The sequence below is a fragment of the Felis catus genome, chromosome A3 (assembly GCF_018350175.1).
Source record: "Felis catus isolate Fca126 chromosome A3, F.catus_Fca126_mat1.0, whole genome shotgun sequence".
NCBI lineage: Eukaryota > Metazoa > Chordata > Mammalia > Carnivora > Felidae > Felis > Felis catus.
The window spans coordinates 65,065,190-65,079,068 of NC_058370.1; the positions used below are offsets into that span (position 1 = coordinate 65,065,190).

The following is a 13,879-nucleotide window of genomic DNA, read 5'->3' on the forward strand; positions in this document are numbered from 1 at the left end:
GCTGCGAGCTGATCAGGCGAATTACACTCGGGGAAACAGGGCTTTCTTGCCAGAAGATGCTTCTCATTCGTGCCTACTACACGGAGGTAGACTCCCTGGGTCCCCAGAGAAAAAGCCTATTCTCGGCAAGAGAGACTCGAGGGAAGTCAGCATCTCCCTTGGAAATAACGGGAGCAAACCAGACAAGTACCCCCCACGGAAGGGCTGCGACATCTGCACGTCCCGTGGAGGCGCCAGTGCTCCCGGAGAGATGGGAAGGGAAAGCCTGCAGCTGTTCTCTGGTCATCCCGTCAGGAAAATCAGAGCCTGGTCTGCCACTCATCTCCCATGCTGGTTGGAGTCCTCCACACATATGCTGCTATCCCCGAACTGCCGGGCTCCATTTGTGCCCCGTCAACTGTACTTGATTCCGTCGGTAAATGTGTCTATTGCTTGAAGCCTCTATTTCTTTTAGAGAGATGTTATATGCCTCCCAGGTGGTGGGGCTGCAGGGTTTCCAGTGTCTCCGGAGCAGTGTGTGTGTGCGTGTGTGTGTGTGTGTGTGTGAGTGTGCACGCGTGCGTGCGTGTATTATGTGAAGTAAGACCTGTCCGTTTTGACACCCTGGGCTGTCTGGGTTCTGTCCTCCCAAATGTTCTAAATTGCAGGAGAAATTGCCCTGACAGAACCTCCCACTGGCAGACAGTGTCTTTTGTTACAGACGGAGGTGTTGATCCTTCTCTAATCAACAGCTTAATTAGGTCTGCCGAGATGAAAGAGTCATTTTTACTTTGGGAGCTAATATTTATAGACAGCCCTCTCCCCAGTCCCTGCACTGGAGGTGTTAACAACTTGAGGGCTAAATCAAATAAAAATTATAAAACTCATTTCTCCACTCTACAGAAATCACCGGCAAACTCAGACAGAACTCTCCAGACTATGAGCTGCTCCACAGAGCAGTTTCATTCATGGCCATCGAGCCCAGCACAGACTTTGGCACACAGTGGGCACTCGGGAAGCATTTGCTGAATTTTGAAACATAGGATGATGTCTGATGGCTTTCTTCTCCAGCAGGAATCTCTATGGCATGATGGTTATGAGCTTGGCTTCGGAGTCTGACAGACCTGGAATGAAATGCTAGCAGCCTTACCACTCAGCTGTATGACCTTGGGCAAGTTGTTCAACATCACTTAGCCTCAGTTTCTAGGCTATAAAATGGGACAATAGTAATATCTGATTTACAGGGATGTTACTCTTAAAGCCTCTATCACAGTCTTTGGCACATAGAAGCCCTTTAGCATTGGCTACTAGGAACAGAGATGGCGGCAGTAAAGGGGGAGGTGACAATTAAACCTCAGAGCCGCTACTTCTGTAGGAAGGTCACCTAAGAAACTTTGAAGCTATGTTGTTTCATAGACTGTTCAATTCTGTTAAGAATGCATTACGCTCCCTCAATAGGGAAATGGAAATCAAAACCACAGTGAGATACAACTTCACACCCACTAGGACGGCTATAATTTTTTTTTTTTTAAAAAGGAAAATAAGCATTGGTGAAGATGTAGAGAAATTGGAACCCTCGTACACTGCTGGTATGTATGTGCAATGGTACAGCCTCAGTGGGAAACAGTTTGGCAGTTCTACAAAAAGTTGAATATAGAGTTACTATATGACCCAGCAATTCCATTCTGAGGTATATACCCCAAGTAGTTGAAAACAGAGACTCACACAGACACTTGTCCACCAATGTTTATAGCAGCATTATCCTCAATAGACAAAAAAGTGGAAACCAGCCAAATGTCTATTAGCTAATGGATGAAAAAACAAAATGAGGTAAACCGATCTAATGGAATAGTATTCAGCCATAACAAGGAATAAAATTTAGGGGCACCGGGGTGGCTCAGTTGGTTAAGCATCAGATTCTTGAGTTCGGCTCAGGTCATGCATGATCTCACGGTTTATAGGTTCAAGCCCCATGTGGGCTTCTGTACTGGCAGCATGAAGCCTGCTTGGGATTCTCTTCCTCTCTCTTTGCCCCTTCCCTGAATATGCACTCTCTCTCTCTCAAAATAAATAAATAAATATTTTTTAAAAAAGGAATGAAATTTAATACACACTATAACATGGATGAAGCTTAAAAACATATGCTAAGTGAAACAAGTCAAACACAAAAAGCTGTGTATTATATGACTGCATTTATACAAAATATCCAGAATGGGGAAATCTCCAGAAAGAGAAGGCAGATTAGGGTTGCTATGGTTACTCGCCTCCCCACATACATCCATGAGGTGCGAGTTTCCTTTTGGGGTGATGGAAATGTTCCGGACTTAGTGGTGATGGTGGCACATCATAGTGATACTTAAGACCATTGAATTGTACACTTTAAAGTAGTGAATTTTATATTATATGAACGTATCTCAATAAACAAACAAACCAAAAGAATGTATCAGGGGTCCGTGCCCAGCACCCACTCTAACTGCACCCATATGCACGTGCCCTGCAGGCGGCCCCCTCCATCATCTTGTTGTCTGGAACCAGAACCAATGACTTTTCAAGGTGAAGCCTCTACATTATAAAATTTTTTCAAACACTTTACAATTTGCAAATCACCTTCCAATCTGATCCCTTACACCAGCCATGAAGACAGGTATCGTCATCACTGTTAAACAGATGTGGAAACTGGCATTCAGAAATGCGAAACAAGTTGGCAAAGACTGCCCAGTTAGTAAGTGGAATACAAGCCTTCCAACTCTAACACCCTCTATGTTTTCTACCAAGGTCCACAATTTGACCAACAGTGCTTTCAGATCTTCACAATGGCGAGCCATTTCCAAACAAGAGTCCTGACTACCTGTGACTTCAGCCCTCCACCGCACCTACATGGGTAGCATTCCTGATTCTGTCAATTGCGGGCCTCCACTGTGCAAATCCCTCAGGTCAGAGACACAGCCTCACCCAATTCCCATTTGACCCAGGGAAGGGGTTTGCACAAAGCATGACTCACTTATCCAGCTTCCAGGTGCTCCCCCAAATGTCCCACTGCTTTTGACATTAACTAAACACCTCAGACTAACAAGGGGCGGTAAGGAAGTCCCTGTTTTCAGTTGCTTCTGTCTCCTTCCTGCCCTGTGTAAGTCCTACTCCGTCTGGAAGAAGGCTTTTTGTATCGTTCAGAAGCTTTCATGTACAAGGAAGAATCCGGGGTTGGGGGCATCCATGCAGTGGGTCAAGAAGAAAAGAACAGATGTGAAGAAGTTGAGAAGAGTGAGGAGGGCTTTCTATTCCAGAGTGTTGGGATGGGAAGTGAGAGAAAGGGAGGAAGGAGAAACCAAGGGATAGAGTGGAGAATATGCAGAGTATGTGAAGGGAATCCTGAAGAGCCTGGTGTGCCTAGAGCAAAAAGAGCAGGGATAAAATTGGGGGAGCAGATGGGAGCCAGATTTAAAAGGTCATGGGCACCAGGCTAAGCAGGGAGGCCATGCCAGCAGGCAGCATGGAGCCACTGGAACTTCTTCAGTAGGGGCCTGATACGAGAGTTCATATTAGTCTCCAAGGTATAAATTGTCCATATGGAAAAGCTATTAAAAACACCTGCTCATGGGCCTCAGATGTAGTTTCTGTGGGTGGCCAACAAAGGCTTTAACAACCAAGTTGAAGACTGTTTCATGAGGAATGGATCTAAGGGAGTATAAAGCTTTTGGACAAAAACCATGAGACATTGGGGAAAGGTCATGAAATCCCAATGCTCTATTTTATTTGATTTATTTTATTTTATTTTATTTTATTTTATTTTATTTTATTTTATTTTATTTTATTTATTAATTTAGGGAGTGTGTGTGAGTGGGGGAGAAGAGAGAGAGGAAGAGAGAGAATCCCAAACAGGCTCCATGCTGTCAGCACAGAGCCCGATGTGGGGCTTGATCTGATGAACTGTGAGATCATGACCTGAGCCAAAATCAAGAGTCAGACACTTACCTGACTGAGCCCCCCAGGCACCCTCTAATGCTTTCTTCCTTATTTGACCCCCCTGGTACCTCACCAGAGAAGCTGACCCCCTTCAGAAGTGATCAGATTCAATAGACGCAAAGATAATGGCCTTATCACTTTTTCTGTAGCCACACCAAAGCATTGCTTCTTAAGTTAGAAAGGACCTCGAAGTCACTGGTACTTACATGTGAAGCCGAGGTTCTGATGTAACATCCTTGCCAAACTGTTGTCCAACCTCCACCTGCTTCCAGAGTGACAGGGCTGTCACTATCTATTGGACAACTCTATCTTTAGATGTATCTGGCTTTTAGAACCTATACCCTTAGATAAAGTCAAAATCTGACTTCTTGGGGACCTCCACTCATTGACCTCATTCCACCTCTTAGGGCCATTCAGACACACCTTGCTCATGATAGACCTTCAATATTTTAACCCACTCGATGAGTCTTCTCTTCTTTGTATTTCTTACATGACGCTGATTAGAAGCTCTACGCCATCCCTCTCATTTTGCTCTTTTTTGTTTCTTACAATTCACTTTTTGGTGGAGGAAAAAATGCGTATTTTGCATTTTCTCTGAGATACTTGTGAACTTCCCCTCTGTGGGTTAGCATTGCATAGAGAACTTTAGCATAGGCATGGTTTTATCTCCTCCTCACTCCCCCATTGTTACATCTGGTCGCATGGTCATGCATGGATGGCAGCCACAGCAATGGGCACTTGGGACCAGGCACATCAAATGGGCTACAGCAGGTTCTACAGGGCTACAGATGTGACATCTACTGGGCATGGAACCAAACTGTGGCAGCCATCAGGAAGTCAGTCCTGGGGAGAGGGGCTCGAGGAAGATCTCCCCATAGGTGTAGAGATGGACATCTGGGAACAGTGATGCCGTAAAAGCCAGGCAGAGAGTCAATACTAGGGGAGTTGTACAGTAAGTGGCCAAGCTTCAGGCTCAGATCTCTAGTCTTAAGGAGGCTGTTGTTCTGGGAAGGCCATCAGCACAGGGGCACAGAGAACTGAGCCCCAGATCTGGGTCTGGGCTCGGGGCTTGGTTTTGGCCAGTTTGAGTGCCAGCTGTGACTGACTGGTCCAAGGGCACTGTGTGGAACAAGATTCTGGTTCTCTTCTGCTTGGGTAGCCTCCTCTCTGCCCTTTTTGTCCAGACAGGCTGGGTTTCTCACGGTTCCTTCCACATACTCTGCACATTCTCCACTCTTCCTTGGGATTTTCCCTTGCTCACTTTCTCTCACTCCCCATCCCAACAATCTGGAACAGGAAGATCTCCTCACACTTTGCAGCTTCACAGTCAGCCTTTACTTCTTGACTTAGCTGCCTGGATGCCCCCACACCCGATTCATCTAGATTCTAAGATTCTAAGACAGCTTCTGGGAGAGTTTCACGACTACATTACCAATGTTGCTCCAGGCATAGGAGGGAAGAGTAATGGCATGAATGCTGAGGACTTCCAAACTAGCAACAAGGTCAGCTGCTAGACATGGGCCTGGGATCAGAATGGTACTCCAAGCTGTTGTAGCAGAGCTGCTACAGATCCTCCTGCCAAAGGACAGGACCCACGTAGCAGACTGCAACGTCGCCAAGCCTGTGTGGGTGTGGGGGAGACAGAGAGTGGGAGAGCAGGCGGGCCGGGGCAGCCACAGCCTTCAGGCCCCCAGCATGAGGCTCTGGCCCGGCAAACCCTCCGAACTGTTCTGATAATCAACCTTCCTCAGTTTAGGTAGTGGAGGTATGCACTCAGGAAGCACTCTGCAGAAGCAATTTCTATAGTGAACAAAAAGAATTCCATATGTTTCGGGTCAAAAAAAAATGGGGGTGAAGTGGAGAAGGGAGATGAAAAGAGGGTGGAAATAGTAACAGAGAGATTGACTTATAGAATAGTAACTGGCAAAATATTTGAGACTTCTTTATGTATATTTAAAAGTCTCATATCACGACTTGGAAGGTAATCCTGCCTGTGAAGCCTATAACAGAAGCTGGTCAGGTTTTCTCTGAATGACTTTATTGTAAGAAATCCACATTCTTAATGAGGCACAGGAAAGTCAGAGGAGGCCACCAGGATGGACCACGGCAAAGGAGGGCCGGTGTATCCTGAGATGTTCGGGGCCTGTCGAGACATTTGAGTAGGATTTTATGCAAATCTAATCAGCCCCCAAATCAAATCATAATTATTTAACCCATTATCACTGGTCCAGAGTAATGGCAGGCACATTACTCTTACTGGCCCTCACGCTGTCAAGACAAGGAAGAAAAGACGAGTGTTTACTTTTATTATAATACATCCTGTTATGAACCCCACTGTCGCTAAGTGCGCGCAGCACCTTTAACTAAAGAAACTAATTGCAAGCCACTTTCAATATCTCTTGTTTTTTAATTTAATGCCCTCAGAGAGATATAATTGGGCTGGAGGGAAGAATTTTCACTGAAGTCATGAATTTGCTATATAAATACAAACAAGAAAGAAAGCTAATACAGTAAGGGAATATGGGATTAATTTTGAAATTGTCTGATTAGTGGATTGCTGCCCATCAATAATTGCCTTATATTTTCCCAAGGCCCTCTCTTTATTAGAGTCTGGCACTGCATCTGCCCACAGCCTGTCAATCAGCCCATGCAGCTGGGAGGGTCTGCAGAGAGACCACAATTGGAAGCCTGCTGGGGCGCCTTGTTAGACAAAGCAATATATCCCAGACGTGAAAACGCTGCCATCTCAACCCGGCTGCTAACGTCTTTACTCTCAATCCTCCCGTGTTGGCGCGGGGCCTCGCTGTGACTAGGCCTGATTTTTAAAAAGGAAAAGAAAAAGTCGCAATCGCCTCTTTGCATGTGTTTTCAAGGCCTGGGCTCTGCTCGAGTTTGAGGGCACGCGCACACGCGCGCGCACACACACACACACACACACACACACACACACACACACACACACACCGCCCCGCCCCCACCCCGCAGTGGCTGAGTTGCTCAGTAATGTCGTTAAGAAAAGCTATGCAACAGCTGGAATTTCTGAAGCGGCGTCATGGGAGGCAACTAAACACGCTTCATACATTTAAAAATTAAGAAAGATAATCAGAGGGGTTACGAGCAAGTGTGCAGATGGTGGGTTTCTAACTTAATTAATGCTTAAAATCTGGGACGTTCCTCCAGCTCCCAGAACTTTTCCTGTCTATCCTCTCCAGGCCTGACGCTCTCAAACCTTCAAGACTCTTGATCAGACAAAGATGAGAGGGTCTGTTGACTGAACTCGCCATAAACATCTTTGCAAACCACACATACACACAAAGTTGCAGCCCTGCTAATGATATGTTTATGTCATGTCCATTTCCAGAAATATTTATGTCTCTCTATCTTGCCAGCAATCAGTCAAAATATACAAAAATGGATCTGCATGTAAAGATGCTTCGTTTGGAAGACAAAATATGATGATAATAGAACAAAGATGGCTCAGAGCATGCTCCTTTTTGTTTTGTTTTCTTATCATCTACTGCTTTCCTTTTTTGTTTGGTAAACTGAGCATTTGTTTTAAATTGGGACTTTGTTCTTGTGAGGTAGGAACTAAGATGATCCGGAGCCAAGGTACCCTGTAGCACCAGGCGCTTTATCAGCTACTGAAGTACAACCTGCTCTCTGTGCCTGATCCCGGCCTTGCCCCACAGCCAAGACTAACCTTGGTGCCATCTGCTATTGGGCACAGTGGGCATCTGTGTGTCTGCCTGTTGGCAGGATCGGCAGCCCTCTAGGCACCGGGGCTGAGGTCTGAGGATAGAGCTTGACTCTACCATGCCCTGCGTGGCAGGAATACCAATCCTGGTCCACTGAGCGGCACACGTCCATGCCGACTGCAGAAGCCTTACAAACCCATTCATTCCCCCTCCCTCTGCTTTCCACTGTGGGGCCTGGCCCCAAGGTTTGTCACACCTCCCTCCCTCCCTGTTGTGTCTTCCACCCTGGAAGACTTATAGGAGCAGGGAGCACTTGGTGCTGGTGCGTGGACTGCCAAAATCACCCCAGCTGGGGGCCTCAGTGCCCTGGGGCACATAGTAGCAGGCCAGGAGGCCACTCAGTGAATGCATGTCTCCTTCTGTCAGGTGGGAATGCAGAGACTTAGGGCAGAAAGTTGTGAGAATTGAGAGATGTGAGTAGAAATACTTTTCGAGCTATAGCCCAGAGCATTTTGCCAAGTAGGGGGATATTTTGCCGTTAACAATATGGAACCTTGTAACAACTGTTCATAATAGTGGTATCGAGGCAGCTGCCTTGGTTGCTTGCTTTGCTTTGGACGGGCCACCAGTTTCGGCCACCGGACAATGATAAGCCCCAGTGGGCTTGTGCCTTTCACATTTGTTGAGAATCTCCTATATGCTAATAAGCAACGTGTCACAGCAGATCCTCACAAGAATATATACTCCAAAGATATTCCTCATGTTAGGTTTGTGGTTCCAACTGCCTGGCTTGAGTTTAAGCTCCTGGAGGGCAAGAACCACATCTTACTCGGTATTTTGCAAATGTTCATAGTTACCGGTCAAACTAGTTGAGTGAGTGACTTAGGGATAACCAGTTGTTGGAGAGATGCATAGGGGGAGGTGAACCATAAAGAAAACAAGCTCTCGAAAACCAAAAGTTAGTGCTCCAGTCAGAATAGCAACATCCCTTGCCCATATTCCCCAAACACATAGCATGACAGAGAAAATTAAGAAGCCACAACATATTCATATCCTCTTGCTAAAACAACAAAATCAGCCTCTAGTTCAGACACAAAATGGAAAGATGATATTACAAGTGGGGCTGAAGCCATCAGTCTGCTGGCTCTGGGTCTAGGGTAGGCTCCCTGCTTAGGAAGGAGGCCAAAACAGATGCTTGGGGATCTAGAGCTCCTGCTGAAAGGAAGGAGGAGGCCACCAGGGCCTGGGCCAGGACTAGATCCATGAGATTCCCAAGGGCACTGTGGGACAGGGGCCTTAGCCACCAACAGGTAAGACTAGTTCTGGTCTGGGAGGCCTAGGAAACTAGGTGGAGATGCCCACAAAACTGCTAGACCAGGAAAGGTTCGATCAGTGGTTACTCTTCCTCCTCTTCCAAATGTATAAACGTTGGAGTGCCTGGTGGTTCCCTCCTTGGACCTCTTCTTTTTTCAGCTACACTCATTCCCTGAAGAAAGGCCCCAATATTATCAATATTATCAAAGTCCTGATGATACTTGTATTTAAAGCGCCAAACTCAGCCTCTTCCTGAGCCAGATACTTAGATGTCTAATGGGTATCCTGCAGTTCACATGTCCAAACACCCCTCTTGATTCCTGTCCCACACCAGTTCTGCCCCCACTTCTCTCAGGAAATAACGTGACCATTGACCCAACTGCTCAGGCCCAAAACCCAGACATCAGTTTTGAGTTTTCCCTCACACCACATGCAATCCCTCAGCAAGTTCTGTTGGCTCTATCTCCAAAAGATTCCCTGAACTCGATTTGACCACTAAAACAGTGCGCAAACCTGCCAACAATCGCCTGGGTCGCTGCAGCCCAGGAGCTGGTCTTCTTGCTTCTATCTTGTTGCCTACCATGTGTTTCCACACAACAGCCCGAGTGATGTTTTAAAATCACAAATCAGGGGCACCTGGGTGGCTGAGTCCGTTAAGCATCAGACTCTTGATTTCAGCTCAGGTTACGATCTTCACAGTTTGTGAGATGAAGCCCTGCGTCGGGCTCTGTGCTGACAGGGCAGAGCCTGCTTGGGATTCTCTCTCTCCTTCTCTCTCTGCCCCTCCTGCACTCACTCTCTCAGTCTCTCTCTCTCAAAATAAAAAATAAATAAAACAAAAATCAGACCATGTGCTCTCACCACTCAAAACCCTCTCCTGGCCTTCCCTTATGCCTAAAGGACCCCAGATGCCTACAGTGGCTGCAACACCCTACCTGATGAGGCCTGATTTCCCATCAAGCCCTCCTGAAGCTCCAGTCACATGGGCCTCTTGCTGTTCCTTGAACCCGTCACCCTGTTAACTGCCTCACCACCTCCTTGGCATTCTTCTCCTGTATCTTTGCATGCTGCCCTGCCTCAGGTCACTCTAGCTTCCACCCAAGGTCACCTTCCAAACAACAACTACCCTTAGGATCCCACATCCTTGTCACTCCTTTCCTCCTTTCTTGCTTCATGAGTCTTCACATTCACCATCTGAGATTATATGTATTATTTGGTTGTTGATATCTCCCTAAGGTCCAGGAGAGCAGGAATTTTGTCTCTCTTGTTTATTGTTACATTCCCAGTGACTGAATTGTGCCTAGCACACTAAAGGTATTTAATGCATATTTGTTGAGTGAGTAAATCAGTGAGTGGATAAATACGTAAGCTATAAGCTAATGTGACATTATTATCCTCATTATCATACACAGTAACGCTCATGAATTAAAAAAAAAAAAAAAAAGCAGGTTTCTTTGTGGGGAGGAAAATGGTCGCCCAAAGAAAGAAAAACACTAGGCTTGATGATAGGGTAGCACAGACATAGAGAGAACGTCTAGCTCCCTTAATAAAGTAAAACCCAGACTACATAGGCCTAGAAAAGGAAGCCAGGGGAGGCATGGCTGGACCTCTGTCCTAAGAGCTTTGGAACCATTGCTGCATTCACCCCAGCTCTCACATCTTGAAATAGAGCTCAGCCCAGACTGGACTATTTAAACGAGATGTCACCAAAGGTCCAGGGAAACCAAAGGAAAGGCTTGATGTATGGTGAGGGGATACCAGGAGTTGTGAGGGCTGCAGAAAAGAGGAAGAAAGATTTCCAGATAATGTCATTTCACGGAGGACCAGTCTCACGTATGCTGCAGTATGGGCCATTGCAGAAAAGACAATGTAAGGTTTGGGGGGGGGGTAGAAGGAGGACTTAAGCAGCGATGGGAATTCACTCGTTCACTCTAGTCCCTCTCCGCTCATGCACAATGGGAAATATAATCCCAATTTTTATAAGCAAACACTATGCTTGGAGACAGGGGGTGAAACCAGGTCTACATGACCAGAAACCTGGTGCTCTTTGGGATACACTGGGTCTCCATTCCACCCATTGATCCAAGGTCCCCTTCTCTAGCTGGAGCCTAAAGGACATCATGAGTCCACTTACATTCTAAGGTCTTTGGAAAGTCTACAAACATGTGTGCTAGCTTGTTTTAAAACAAATGGTATCACCCTGATTCCCCAGTGATTCTCACACCAAAATGGGGGCAAGGGGGGGCGCGCAGGGGAAGGAAAGCTCTGAAGCAAAGCTACTCTCTAACTAACGATAAGGCCAAAGCCTTGCTAGAAACATGACTGATGATGTGATAAGAGGGTGCCCATACCACACTGAATGCAAAACAGGAATTCCAAGGTAACTGATTGCGTATAAAGGACTAGGTAACTGAGTGCATATTAAGAACACAGTTTCAACTTACTCACTTGGAACAGAACAATCTGTAGCATAAAAGGAGAGTAAAATTTGGCAGCGCTTATTGTGAGCCTGTGAGGCAGCATGAGTGGAGAGAATTCCTAAAAGAGATCCTAACTTAATCAATCACTTGAAGCAGGAGGCAAAAAGCTGCCTTCGGAAATAGATCAAAAGAGTTGTATTGGCCCTGGTGTGCACACACCATATCAATCTCTGGCCCTAGTGTGCGAGGCTCCAGGCATCGCCTCAGAAGCGTGCCCAGAGCAGCCAGGACTGGCCTGAAACACAATCCCAGAGCAAGGCTGATGGGGCAGGGGCCATGTGGAGCAGAAGGCAGGACCAAATGGAAATTCCCTTGGATTTATTTTTCTACTGATTTCATTCCTGTGGAACATACTCGAAATCCATCCTCAAACTGACAAATTGGTGGGGCCCCATCTAAGAGATGGGGAAAGAAAGGCCAGGGCTGGCTTATGCCAGGGACAGAGGACCCACCTCTCTGGCCTGTACCTGCAGGAGCCGGACGCTAGTAATCCAGACCTGTCACCTGGTCTCCGTGTTCCCTGGGCCCAGCAGCCAGCCTTTGCTCATCCAACGCTCTGCTCTGATAAGCAGATAGATGATCTTTTTTTTTTTTTTTAATTTTTTTTTCAACGTTTATTTATTTTTGGGACAGAGAGAGACAGAGTATGAACGGGGGAGGGGCAGAGAGAGAGGGAGACACAGAATTGGAAACAGGCTCCAGGCTCTGAGCCATCAGCCCAGAGCCCGACGCGGGGCTCGAACTCACGGACCGCGAGATCGTGACCTGGCTGAAGTCGGACGCTTAACCGACTGCGCCACCCAGGCGCCCCTATGATCTTTTTTATTTACACAAAAGGGATGCTTTGTTGTTCATCTTGCTTGTTTCACTTTATACTATGTGTTGCAGATATTTCCATATCAACTTTGTTCCAATTAAAGAATTAAGCCCTAATACTTGGAAGCCACAATGAATGCCATGAACTAACTTCTCTCCTGTGCCTCCAGAAAGGTAGTAGTTGTGTACAATCCTTAGGAGAATTGAGAAAATCCAGTCACTCAAATCACTTTCTGTTTTCTGGGGTTTGGATGAGGATCCTGGCTAAGAGAGGCTGATAGAGTGTTACACTGGATGGTGAACTATAATTTAACCAGTCCCGTACTGGTGGACATTTAGGTTGTCCCCTGCTTTTTTTCCTATTACAAGGCTGCAATGAATATTCTTGTAACATAACATGGTGAGCTTTTGTGAATAGATTTGTAGGATAAATTTCTAGCACTGGAAATGCTCTGCAGTTAGTTTTTAACTCCCTCAGACCAGACAAATGTATTAAGATCTTTATTGTTCCTTTGCCTGGCACAGTCACAAAAGTTGTATAGATAGTAAAGGACTCAATAAATGTATTGTTGAGGGATGCCTGGGTGGCTCAGTCAGTTGAGCGTCGAACTTTGGCTCAGGTCATGATCTCACGGTTTGTGAGTTCAAGCCCCACATCGGGCCATCAGGCTCTGTGCTGACAGCTCAGAGCCTGGAGCCTGCTTCAGATTCTGTGTCTCCCTCTCTCTCTCTGCCCCTCCCCAACTCATGTGCGCACACGCTCTCTCTCTCTGTCAAAAATAAATATTAAAAACATTAAAAAATATTTGTTGAAATGAATTAATGAAAAAATACAATCCATACCATGAAATTATAGAGCCGCAGGCCGGACAATAACAACAAAATTGTTGAAAATAAAGTGGCAAGTAAAATGGTACCGACCTGGTGAAACTGCTGCAGGAATTCCAAATGGAAGGTGTAGATTCTTTGAGTTTTACCCTTTTTCCTACATCTGAATTTTATATAGCATTGCCAATTAACATCTTGTTCTAAGAGGCCAGCTATGGATTGGTCAGCTTTGCTTTCTTACTCCTAGAGATAACAAACAGGAGGAAGAAAAAGATCAAAAGACCCCGGTCAGAACTTGCTCCTTTCAGTGTGATTTTTGGGAGATATCTAGAACATCCTTTCCTAGGTAGGTCTGCTTTTGGAACACAATTTTCTAGTAATCTGACTGGCTCGACGTGTTTGTCAAAGATGAAAGAAAATTGATTTAATTTGGAGTTCCATATTGTCCTGAGATAATTGGGATCAGAGCTACTTAAGGACATACCCCACTGTAACCAGAGGTTTCTAAATTCACACAGCACCACAGATAGGAGGATCCCAGCCTTCTCTGTGGGATGTGGGCCAAGTGCTTGTGACTTTGAAGCTAGCTGGTATTTCATTGACATGATGTCACTGTGATCTTATTAGCATCTCAGCACAACACATAAGGTTTTATTATCGTCACTTAACAGATTGAGTAAGTACTTGACATTCCATAATTCCTAAAAGGCAGAGATGGACTTGAATCTTTTAGTCTACTTTCTTCCTATTGCTCCCAGATTTATCAGGTCCACACTTGCACCTGTCCTTCCTGGACCACGGGAA

The 13,879-nt window shown here is 45.9% G+C and overlaps 1 protein-coding gene across 3 annotated transcripts in view; it reads right to left on the minus strand.

Annotated features, from left to right (window-relative positions):
• Positions 1-13,099: 13,099 nt before the first annotated feature.
• Positions 13,100-13,879, minus strand: part of SRBD1 (S1 RNA binding domain 1) — a 226,676-nt gene continuing 225,896 nt past the window's right edge. Inside the window, exon 23 of one of the 3 annotated variants that reach the window (XM_045055088.1) lies at positions 13,100-13,318. The gene's annotated coding sequence lies outside the window, so the exon portion shown is untranslated. The remainder of the gene's footprint in view (positions 13,319-13,879) is intronic. The other 2 variants (XM_045055095.1, XM_045055090.1) reach the window with 2 other exon arrangements.